The sequence below is a fragment of the Peromyscus californicus genome, unplaced genomic scaffold, assembly GCF_007827085.1.
Source record: "Peromyscus californicus insignis strain IS unplaced genomic scaffold, ASM782708v3 Scaffold_8__1_contigs__length_139910024, whole genome shotgun sequence".
Lineage (NCBI taxonomy): Eukaryota > Metazoa > Chordata > Mammalia > Rodentia > Cricetidae > Peromyscus > Peromyscus californicus.
The window spans coordinates 71,019,979-71,033,206 of NW_026294606.1; positions in this window are offsets into that span (position 1 = coordinate 71,019,979).

The following is a 13,228-nucleotide window of genomic DNA, read 5'->3' on the forward strand; positions in this document are numbered from 1 at the left end:
AACTCACTCTGTAGATCAAGCTGGCCTCAAATTCAGATCCACCTGCCTCTGCCTATGGAGTGCAGAGATTAAAGGCCTGTGCTGCCATACCCAGCCTTAATTGTTGTTGTTTGTGTGATTTGGAGTTTTTCTATTTTGTTTTGTTTGTTTTGGGTTTTTTGAGACATAATCTCACTATGTAGTCCAGACTGACCTCAGAGTCAAGATCTTCCTATATCAGCCTCTGGAGTACTTGCACATGCATGCATGTGCTACCTCACACAGCAATGTGTGTGTGTGTGTGTGTGTGTGTGTGTGTGTGTGTGTGTGTACATAAGATCACATGCTCTTAACCACTGAGCTATCTCTCCAATGCCAATTAAAACAATTTTTGATGCTTATGATTTTACTAGACAGGAGATATTCTCTTCTGGCCTCTTTGGATCCCTAAAACTTGTGACATACATAAACACATGCAGACACACAGAGGAGAGAGAAAGAGAGAGAGGGACAAAGACAGAGACAGATAAATGAATTAAAAAAATCATTTTAAGAAAGAAAAGAGCTGAATGGTGATGGTGCATGCCTTTAATCTCAGCACTTGGGAGGCAGAGGCAGATGGATCTCTCTGAGTTCGAGGCCAGCCTGGTCTACAGAGTGAGTTCAGGACAGTCAGGGATACACAGAGAAACCCTGTCCCAAAAAACAAAACAAAACAAAAAAGACAAAAACAAAAAAAAAAAGAAAGAAAGGAAAAAGCAATGACTCAGGTAGTCACCGTTTGAACCAGATCTGACTTAGGTAGTCACCGTTTGAACCAGATCTGACTTAGGTAGTCACCGTTTGAACAAGACCTGGCACCATCTAGCCCACCTTACCAATCCTGGGATGATGTCCCTCTTTTTGTGAAGAAGAAGGAAAAAGGAAAATTGGTTTTAAACTTGCTCTCTCATGACGACTTTTTTTTAAAATTTATTTTCAAGACAAGGTTTCTCTGTGTAGCCCTGCCTGTCCTAGAACTCACTCTGTAGACCAGGCTGGCCTCAAACTCACAGAGATCCTCCTGCCTCTGTCTCTTGAGTGCTGGGATTAAAGGTGTGTGTCACCACCACCCTGCTACCGTTTTTTTTTTTTTAAGTGATTGCCTTTTAGGAAAAAGAAAATGCTTATTTTTTTACTGAATAAATTGTATCTAAGAACACCTCCCACTTCAATGTCAATAAAAATAACAGTAGTAATAAACACCCACCCCACTTTGGTTTTTTGAGAGAAGGTCCACCATATACCCCAGGCTGGCCTTGAACTCACCATCTCCTAGTCCCTGCAGTTCAGCTTCCTGAGTGCTGGGTTGACAGGCTTCACCACTGTGCCCAGTTAATAACTCCACTGTATGCTTGTGGATTTCACAAAAAGCCCTCATACAAAGAAAGGCAGTTCATCAGCCTTAATTGTGTTCTGAATGTCCCCCTGCACCGGGTTGAAACACTGAGCTCTTTCTGTGCGCATCAGTCGCTCGAGGGCCAAAGGGATGGCTCACATGCCTTGGTGCAGAAGGAATAAACGGCACCCTTCTGACCCGCCGGAGTTAGGAGGAAGCCCTCCCCCACGTTCACTGCTAGAGAGATCTCTGAAGTATCACTCAGTCCCGGAAAGAAAAGACCCATTTGTTCCCAAGGGTTTTCACTCAAAAAGTCCAGCAGAGCCCACCCCCCTCTTTCCATCTCCAACCTCTACTGCTGCCCACCTTAAAAACCATATTTTGTAAACCAAAATTCTTAAAACTCCAAGACTGGTTTCTCTCAGGAGGCAAAGGAAAAGCATCCATGATTAATGCCTCAGCTAAAAGCATAGGCTGCAAAATGGAAGGATTATTTATGGTTCTTCTCTTTGGGAGCTAATAGAGTAGATGTTAGCCTAAAAGGCTAGGAATCCTACAGTGGTTTTTTTTTTCCCCCAACTGATAAAAGTGACTCTGGAAAGCAGGATAAATACTGTCTGCAGCAAGCTATAAGCACTAACAATTTGGCTGTAAGTGCTCAGTCAAAGGGAGATGAACATGTTAAATGTTATTTAAAAATGGACGACACGTTATCTTGAAAGCCACCATGAAATGGTAGCCAGATGACAAGCATGGTCGGCAATGCCCTGCTTTAAGATGGGCCGTGGCTGGGGGAGCAGGCTGTCGAGCTATACAGTCAAATCACATCCAATGGCTCAAATGTAACACAGATTGAGTTTTTAATCTCTAGTTACGTTTTTCCTCAAGGCTGTTAAACTCTATTCGCCCCCGCCCCCAACTGTTCATGCTTCTTAGGTTAATTCTGTTTGAAACTTGCCCTGCTAGTTATCTAGGGTGGGCAGATGAACCCGAAACTTGATTTCACCACTTTTGACATGGCTAAATCTTTCTGTTTGTTTGTTTATTTGTTGATTTTTGAGACAAGGTTTCTCTGTGTGGCTCTGACTGTACTGGAGCTCACTCTGTAGACCAGGCTGGCCTCGAGCTCACAGAGAATCGCCTGCCTCTGCCTCCCGAGTGCTGGGATTAAAGGCGTGCACTACCACTGCCTGGCTATGGTTAAATCTTAACTTGGCAGAGAAGATTGTGTTTTGTTTTGTTTCTGGCATAAGGCCCTGCCAAGGAATCATTTTTGTATTCTTGTTCTTCCTTGGTGTGCACATGTGTGTGAATCTAGGGTCTCACATGCTAGGCGAGTACTCTTGAGCTATCTCCAGGCCCCTCTTTGTTCCCTTTTTGAAAGCCAGGGAAATCAAAAGTTTTCTGGATGCATTCATGGGGGGTGGGGACAGGTATATAATGGCACACATATGTAATCCCAGCATTTAGGAGGTTGAAGTTGGAAGATGGCAATCTGAGGCCAGCCCGGAATACCTAGTAAGAATCTGTCTCAAGTGAAAAAGAATTGGATTCAGGTTATTTCTGAGAATAAATTAGTAGCAATTTGAAGACAAAAGACCTGAAGTATAATGCTATGACAAATACATTGTCCCTATACAACAAAAAGATTTCCATCCAACAAATGTGTTGTCAATAGGCAATGATGCAGTTATTGGTTACCATCTACATCAGTGGTTCTCAATCTGTGGGCTGTGACCCTTTTAGGGCTGAACAACTTTTTCTCAGGGGTCACATATCAGATCTCTTGCATATTAGATATTCACATTATGTCTTATAACAGCAGCAAAATTACAGTTATGAAGTAGCAACAAAAATAATTTTATGGCTAGGGGTCACCACAACATGAGGAACTGTATTAAAAGGTCACAGCATTAGGAAGGTTGAGAACCACTGGTTTACATTTATCCACATGCCTGGGAATGAATGTTGCCAAGCAATTCATGAATGACTTTGGTCAAAGTGATGAGTAAATCATAGCATCATGAGGACCAGATAACTACAGAAGAGCCCACCCCACCAGGGTGGACAGAGGCAGGTGTGGACTAGTGTTAGAAAAATGCTCTAAACCAAGCATCCTGAGGGTGTTCAGGATATTGTGCCAACATGGTTACTGTCAGGAATATTAGCTAGAGTGTATCGCAATGGCATGGACACAGGCGAGCCAGCATTGAAAAGGGAAAAGGGGGGCTCATGACATTCTTGGAGTGAATAAGGCATAAGCTGATATAATCCTAGGGTTTGGCATATAATTCAATGGTAGAATTCTTGCCTAATGAGAATAGGGCCCTAGGTTCAGTAAGCAGTAGCATAAAAGAAAAGCAAACAAACAAAATAAAGCAAAAACACAGTTTTTTAAAAACTGGATAAACTGTAGTCCTAACCTAGTCAGTTCCAATATGAAACCGATGACACTCAAACTGGATAATTCAGTGTCATTACATAAAGGAATTATTTATAAAGGTGTTGTAGCAGTTTACTAGAGAGGCCACAAGAAGTTAACAGGAGGTTAAACTGCTACATATGTGTGTGGACAAGTGTACCATACGTTATCAAGTTTAGACAATGGTTTGCAGGAATCTGCTCTTTCCCTCCATCCTGTGGGTCTCAGAGATCAAACTCAGGTCATTAGTCTTGGTGGCAAGCTCCTTTATCCCCTGAGCCATCCCACAAGCCCTAGAGTCAATTCCTTTTGAGGACTGTTGGAGATTCCTGGGCACAGTCTTCTCCCAGAGTCTGATTGTCTTCCTTGTGTGTACACCTGTCTCTGTGTTCAGGCTTACCCCTTTTGTAAGGACATTCACTGTGTTAGGTACCCTCGCCGCGCTGTGACCAACATATCTGACAAAAACAACCCAAGAGGAACAACATGAGAGGAATTGCTTATGATTTCGAAGGGGTCAGTCCATGGTCACGTGGCTCTGTGTTTCTGGGCCCATTATGAGGGAACACATCATGGCGCTGGAGCTTGTGGAAGCGGGAGGGGAGGGCTATTCACCTCATGACAGACAAAAAACAGAGAAAGATAAGAGCAGACCAGGTACAATATACCCTTGTAGAAGGCTTTTTCCTGGGCCACCAACCAGCTCCCAAATCATGACATGAAGACATATTATTAATTATGAATGCTCAGACCCATCTTGTGCTGGTTCCACTAGCCCTTATAACTTATTTTAACCTGTTTCTCTTTATCTATGTTTTGCCTTGGGGCTTTTTACTTTTCCTTCATTCTGTATGTTCTACTTCCTGGCTGGCTGGCCGGCCCCAGGCATCTCCCTCTCTTTCTCCCTCATTCTCTCTTCCTTTTCTCCCTCAAGCCTAGATTTCTCCTCCTACTTATTCTCTCTGCCCGCCAGCTCTGTCTGTCCCTCCATTGTCTAGCTATTGGCTGCTCAGCTTTTTATTAGAACCATCAGGTGCCTTAGGCAGGCAAAGCAGCACATCTTTACATCGTTGAACAAATTCAGCATAAAAAATGTAACATATCTTTGCCTAGTTAAAGTAATATTCCACAACATACCCTCAAGTATCCACCACAGTGACCTACTTCCTCTAGCTGGGTCCCCCTTACTTAATAAGCTTTCCAGAACCTCCCAAACTAGTGCCAACAGCTCATGGGGAACCAAATCGCAATGCATGAACCTTTAGGAGGAACACTTCATGTCCAAATCATAACACCAGTCATAATGAATTAGAATCCACCTTCATGCTCTCATTTTAACATGATGTAAAGATACTTTCTCCGCCTGACTTCGATCCCCAGCACTGTAAATAACAATAACATCTCTCAGAGCTGGGGAACCATCAATGGTTAAGAGCATTTGTTGTTCTTGCAGAGGATCCTAGTTCAATTCTGAGCATCCACATGGCAGCTTAGAATTGTTTTTAAGTCTAGTTCCAGGGTATTGAAGGCCTCTTATGGTATCTGTGGGCACCAGGCATGCATGTAGTACACTTGTGCACACAAAAGAATCAATTAATAATAATAATTAAAACAATTAATTAAAAAATAATATTTCCACCAGGTGGTGGTGGCACACGCCTTTAATTCCAGCACTCGGAAGGCAAAGGCAGGCAAATGAGTTCAAGGCCAGCCTGGTCTACAGAGCAAGATCCAGGACAGGCACCAAAACTACACAGAGAAACCCTGTCTCAAAAAACCAAATAATAATAATAATAATAATAATAATAATAATAATAATACTTTCTGAAATACAGTCACATTGTGAGATACTGAGAGTTGGAACTTGAACCCCTTACAGAAGCCAGTGATGGAGGGTACAGTGAGTACCCTGGAGCTAACCACAGCAGAGAGTTCTTTCCGTTCTAGGCTGGAAGATGAATGTAGAACCAAATAGAACCAAACCATCAGAGACAATGATTCAAGTGTCTTGCATTTTGAGTAAGAGTCAAACATTCAGGGGTAATGTAGGAGGGACTAAGGAATTACATACAAATTAATTATATGTTAAAGCCTTCCATCATCACTGCCACACAGTATCTGAAAGAGACTATTTAAAGGAAGGTTGATTTTGACTCCTGATTTCAGGGATTTGGTCCATGGTCACTTGCCCCTATTCCAGTGGGCCTGTGGTGAGAACCCTGTGGCACAAAGGACCCAGTGGAACAGAACTGCTCACCTCCTGGCAGCCATAAAGCAGGAGGAAGACAGGACGGGGCCAGGAACAAGGGCCACTCTCCAAAGGCCCTCACCCGTCACCTACTTCTTCCAGCCAGGCTCTTCATCCAGTTTCCATCTCTTCTCAATGGCAATGGCAAACTGTGACTCTACCAATGATTAACGCAATGATTGGATCCACAAGCTGAGGGCCATTCAACAGGAATGGCCATTCAACAGGGAGCCAGGGAAGTGACTCACTGGTTAAAGCGCTTGCTGCACAAGCGGTGGGGGGACGGGACGACAGAGTTAGATCCCCAGAACCCACATAAGCACCAGGTGGGCCTGGTGGCCTACCTGTCAAGACAGGGAATCCCTCGAACAAGCCACCAACAAGACAAGCTACATCTGTGAGCTCTGAGCTCTGCCTCAATGAATTAATTGAGCTCTGCTTCAATTAGTAAGTTGAAAGAGGGGTTGATGCTCACAAGCATCAGTAACTACAGTTCCAAGGGATCCGACAACCTCTTCTGGCCTCCACAAACACCAGGCACACACATGGTACACATACATATGTGTAGGCAAAATACTCATACATATGGAACAAAAGAAAGTCTCTTTAAAAAAATCTTTTATGGAGCTTCACAAAGACCCCCTTACCATAGAGTACAAGAACGCCCAGCCTCCTGTGATGGAATGTGGACAGAACTGAGATCATTTTGGGGGGTGTCAACACCATAAGGCATTCTGTCTGGCCTCTGAAATGTCATAGTAGGATTTCAGTTTTTATACTGCTTAACAAATGTTAAGTTTTAACTTCAATATCGAAGTTATAGCATAAATTTCTTATGTCTTTGTAACATCTCTGACATGGTAAATAAGGTAAAAAATTTTAAAGTGTCCACATATATGATACGAAAGTCTCATATCAATTTTCATCAGCAGATGAAGAGTCACATACCAAGCATGTGCAAACATGTAACATTAGAGCTATCCAGCTCAAAAAAATACTAAACTTCTTCTCAAACTAACGACCATTGTATTCCTCAGAGGGCTGTGAATATGTAGAGTTTGAAGGTTTTATGTCTAACTATTCTGAAAGTTATTTGAGGGCAAAGAAAGGTCACCCAGATTTTTAAAAATTAATTTCTATAGAAAAACAGCTGAACTGGTGTGCTCTAACAAACACTGACTATGAAATTCACCCGGTTTAAATGGCAGACGGGTCTTCAGAGTAAGAGCAAGGAGACTTTGGAGTTGGAAGGTTTCCTGGAGTCGATCAACTGCTATATATTAAAGCTGCTACCATTCCTAAGAACACAATTTTTCATAAAAATGTATGAAAACTTTTTTAAATTTTTTTTTTTTTTTTTTTTTGCTGAGATTTGGGTAATAGTAGGTAAAAGAGAAGATAAGGATTCAGAACCTTAAATCCGGGCTGGGGAATTGACTCACTCGGTGGGTGAAGTAGGTGCTGCCCAGACTGAAGAACCAGAGCTTGGAGCTCAGCACTCCGGGAGAAGCCGAGTAGGAATGGCGACCTGCCTGTAGTCCCAGCACGCAGTAGGCAGAGACAGGGAGCCCCAGAGCAAGTCAGGCTAAGTTCAGTCAGAGACTCTGCCTCAGTAAAACGGACAGCAATGCAGGAGAACACCAGATAACTTGAAACAAGCATGAAAGTGTACACACATGCACACACACTTGTGGTTTATGGCTTTCTGAGAAAATCAGAATGATATCCTTAAATTATTTAGCATTGGAGCTGGAGAGATGGTTCAGTGGTTAAGAGCACTGGCTGCTCTTCCAGACAACGCCGGTTCAATTCCCAGCACCCACATGGCAGCTCACAACAGTTTGAAGCTCCAGATCCAGGGATCTGACACCTTCACATCAATGCACATAAAATAAGTAAGTTAAATAAATTTAATAGAAAAAATTATTTAGCATTAAAACTCAAGATAGGAACATTAAAACTGTCTAAATGTTGCTGGGCAATTGTAGAGTGTTTGCCCAGTATGCTCTAGTTCTGGGTTTCAACAAAAGCTCTGAGAAAAAGAACAAGAAGAACAGAAACTCTCATTCCCTTGTAAAGAGTTCTTTAAGAGAAAGAGTAGAAAAGTCCTCAGAAATTGTCCTTAACAAGATCCTCACTCAATCGGTGAACTTGGAGAGACGTGGAATAGGAACAATTCAGAATAGCCTCGCTGGAGGATGAGGGGCAGGTGGGGACGACATGGGAAAGAATGGAAAAAACACACAGTCCTGGGGGAAGATAGAATTCCAGAGGCCTCCGGGCCTTGTGCTAAATCACTTAGATTTTATTCTAGAGGTGACATTCAAGCTGGGGATAGGATTTGTGTTTTAGAAAGATAACTCTTGCAGTCAGCTGAAGACTGGATCATGAAGAGAAACTGGAGCCTGGAAGGCCCTTCACAGATCGGATAATGAAGCACTCATGGCTCTTGGTTTTTCAGTTTTGTTTTTCCAGTTAAGACTTTTAAAATTATAAGGGAGGTGGGGTTATCATGTTTTCAACGGTTTGTGTGTGTGTGTGTGTGTGTGTGTGTGTGTGTGTGGGTGTGGGTGTGGGTGTGTGCGCGCGCACACGCACGTCTATGTGGAAGCCAGACATCAACATCAGATGTTTTTTCCTCCACTGCTCTCCACCTTATTTTTTTGAGACAGTCCCTGACTGAACCTAGAGCTGGCTGATTGTACTAGGCTGGCTGGCCGGCCAAGGGTTCCAAGTATCTGCCTACCTCCACCTCACCGAAGCCCCAGACCCCAACACTGAGGTTGCAGGCATGGCACCCAATATTTTGTCTGTTTTTTGATTTATGTGGGTACTGGGGTCCAAACTCGGGCCCTCATGCCTTTATAGCAGACAATTTACCATCTGAGCCATCTCCCCAGTCCCTTGGTATTATGAGTCTGCTTTGTTTGTTTGTTTATTTTTGTTTTGTGTTGTTTGTTTGCTTACTTGAGACAAGGTTTCTCTGGGTAACAGCCCCAGCTGTCCTGGAACTTACTTTGTAGACCAGGCTGGCCTCGAACTCACAGAGATCCGCCTGCTGGGACTAAAGGGGTTCACCAACACCACTGGGCTGGAATTATGGGTTTAACCCTCCAGTACAAAAAACCCAGACATCAGATATTGCCAAGACAGCTTCTGCTTGATCTTGACCAGGCATTGGCTTCCTCTGGCCCTCATCACCTTCACTATCTTCATGTGAACAGAGTATTCCTTTCGCTTTCCCTCAAGTTCATGGAAATTCACTCCTGTTCCCATCATAGAAAAACTTTTCTCCAGGGGGGAAATGGGATATGTTTGCCTAGGAAATAGAATATAAATGGGACAAAGAGGCTTTGGACTTTTGCTGAAGCTCCAATCGGAAAGCATGGAGCTTTAGAAAAAAAGCTAGTCACTCAGGGAAATATACAAAGAAGGAAAGGAGGAGGCCTCAGGGGTAGACAGACATAGAACTAGCAGAAGAAAAGAATGAAGAACATCCTAAGACCCCTCCTATATCTGCTATGATCAAGAAGGGCAACCAAGGATATGAAAAGTCCCCAGACCCTCCCGACAAGCTATTCGTGTATATAATCCAAAATTCAACAGTTTGCCCACACCACCTTCAAGATGGGTGGGAGAGCCGGGCGGTAGTGGCGCACGCCTTTAATCCCAGCACTCGGGAGGCAGAGCTAGGCGGATCTCTGTGAGTTTGAGGCCAGCCTGGGCTACAGAGTGAGCTCCAGGAAAGGCGCAAAGCTACACAGAGAAACCCTGTCTCGAAAAACAAAACAAAACAAAACAAAAAAAAACAACAAAAAAAGATGGGTGGGAGATCAAAAGTTTGAGACCAACCTGTCACTTCAAGGACAAGAAACGAGCTGACATTGTTTTTGTCTGGTGATAAAATATGATCTTTCAAGTAAATAGAATTGTTGAAAATGTAAAAATGCTACTGTCAACTCAACATTTTCCTAATATTTAAGAAATTGTTTGATGAGGGTTTGGAATGTAGCCCATTGGTAAAGAAATTATTTTTGCTTAGTGTGCACACAGGGTAGGTTAGAACCCTGAATCAAAAATATAAGCAACCTTGATGATACTGCCAAGCACAGTGGGCACACCTGTAATCCCAGCACTTAGGAGGCTGTGGATTAAAAATTCAAGGCCAGTTTGGACTATATAACAAGACTCTGTCTCAAAAACAAACAAAAACAATCTGATGAGATTAATATTGATAATATTGATAATAATAAAAAAAATCACGAGGTGGAAGCAGGAGGTCCAGGGTCCTATTTTCTGACCTGACAAAGTCTGTCTGAAAGCTTGGTCATGGAAATAAACCTGCTTGATGCTGGGGGATATCTTTCTGTACACTGTGAACATATGTTGTTCCCATTGGTTAATAAATACACTGCTTTGGCCTATGGCAAGGCAGCTTAGAGGCAGGCGGGAAATCCAAGGAGAGAGACAGGAAAGAGAAAGGTGGAGTCTGGAGAGACGACAGCCTGCCACCCAAGAAGCAACATGCCAGCAGACCGTTAAAGCCACAGAACACATGGCAAGATGTAGATTAATAGAAATGGGTTAATTTAAGATATAAGAGCTAGCTAGCAAGAGGCCTGCCATAGGCCTACAATCTGAAAATAACATTATGCCTCTAAGTGATTATTTTAGAAGTGGCTGTGGGATGGCGGGGCGGGTGGGACTGGAGAAAACTTTCAGCTACAACTTGAGGATAAAAGCATCCTTGCAAGAAGCGATCACACCCCGCTCCTTTCTTTGAGACTCGCTGTCTTGCGGCCTCTCTGAAGGCTGGAGAACCGGTGGGAACAAAAGGCATCAACATTTTCAAAGTGGGAAACTCACCAGGAGATGGGAGAGGATGTGGCACAAGTAACTGAGAGCCTGGTAGAGCATGACAAAGAATAGCTTTCTGCAATGTGTGAGGCTGGGGTAGCTAACCTGGCCAGACCCAGCGACTTGGTCCCAGTGTTTAGAACTCAGAAACGAAGGCTTCCGTGATTGTGAGCTTTTCTTTGGAAGGTCCTCTGTGGGCATCTGCGGAGATCCATGAAGCCATGTCTGGGCTCAGTCCTGCCCCCCTTTAGTGGTGATATCACAGGACACAGACTGGAAGAACTATAGTCCAAAACCAAAGTCCCGCTTAAGAACTCATTCCATTCCACAGCTCTATCTCTGCTTTGTGTTTATTTCCTAATAGTTGTATACTATTTTTTTTATGCTTATGTGTGTTTTGCCTTCATGGATGTCTATGCACATGTGTGCCTGGTGCCCACAGAGGCCAGAAAAGGACATCAGACCCCAGGAACTCAAGGTACAGCCGGTTGTGAGCTGCCATGTGTGTGCTGAGAATCACACCTGCGTCCTCTGGAAGATCAGCAAGTGCTCTTAACCACTGAGCTATGTCCCCAGACTCCTCTGGCCAGGGTTTAAAAGCAAAACTTGTCCTTTTGAGTTTATTATGAGTATATATTATATAATTTGAGTATATTCCCATTATTATTGGAAAATGTGGGGAGAGGCATACAGCTGCAAAAGATAGGCTCTGTGTGTATACTTATTTTTTTGTTGCTGTGACAAAATACTATGATCAAAAGCAACTTAAAGAAAAAAGAATTTATTTGGGGTTATGGCTCCAGAGGGACAGAGTCCACAATGGCAAGGAAGACACAGCATATCTGCAGGAGCAGGAAACTACCTCATCACATCTTCGTCCACAAGTAGGAAACAGAGAGCGAAAAGAGAAGACAGGATGAGGCTACAAATCCACAAAGCCTTCCTCCAGCAAGATTCCACATCCTAAAGTTTCCGTGGCCTCCCAAAACATCACCACTGACTGGGAAACAAGTGTTCACCTCCACCATGAGCCTATGGGGATATTTCTCATCCAGACCACCCACTGGGCTTCAGGCAAGCAGGAGCGCTCATTGATTAACAGGTTAAAGGCTGAGGGTGTGAGTGCCTCCTTAGCACTCGCTGATTAATAGGATGAAGGCTGGCGGTGTAAGTCAAGGTCAGGATACTTGCCTAGCCTGTATGAGACTCTGGGTTCGATCCCCAGGACTGCATTTACTCAAGACAAAAGATGTGTCTGCATTTGTGTGGCAAGCTGACAATGAGTAACCATTGTACACAACGCTATGATAGGCAATAATGAACAAGAGCCAATCCCCAGCCACAGAGAACTTACAGTTACCATAAAGAAATTAGCAAATGGAGGTGGGAATAGGGGGTAGGCTGGGGGGAAGGGGAGGGGACGGGAGGGGGGAGAACAAAGGAATCCGTGGCTGATATGTAGAACTGAATTGTGTTGTAAAATAAAATTAAATTAAAAAAAAAGAAACTAGCAAATGAACCTTTGTGTAACATAATGATAATTCTATACCGAAAAGAAAGACAGTGCTATGGAAACACACAAGGGAGAGAGACAGAGACAAAGACAGAGACAGAAAGACAGAGAGAGACAGAGAAAGAGAGAGAGAGAACCAATCAAGTCTAAAGCAAGTATAGAAATGGATTCTCAAAATATATTAACCAGGACTTTTGGGGCTGGCTGATTAAACCATCCCCATGTCAGTGAGTTAACACAATAAATTCCCCCCCCCCTCTCTCTCTCCCCCTAGCTCTTCTTTCTCAGTGCTGTCCTAAAAAGGTGTCTTAGGATCCAGGCTGCTTCCTCTTTGCCTACAGCATCAAGCTGCCCTGGAATCATCCGACTGGCTTGTAGGGCAGGGGCCGGAAGTGGTTGGTGGTAGGATGTTTATCAGCATACTTAACAAACTGGTTCTGGAAGTAAAATACGCAACTTTCATTTCTGTTTCATTCACCAAGACTTGTCACATGGCCCCAACCCAGACAAGAGGATACAGGCTTTCTATATTATAGAAGAAAATGGAATGATTTGATAAACATACAGCATTTACTCTGCCACATTAAAGAAATGACTTCTAGAGTGAGAAGGATGAATAAAGAAGATGAAGGCAGAGAGGCAGAGGGCCTCCGTTGGATTTTTTTCTTGTTCTGGGGTATAATCCAGGATTTTGTGTACACACTAAGCAAATATTTTAACCACTAAAATCTTTTGATTTTTTTTCTGTTGTTGTTGTTGTTGTTGTTGTTTATTTGTTTGTTTGTGACAAGGTCTCACTATGTAGTCCTCGCTGGCCTAGAACTCACTATA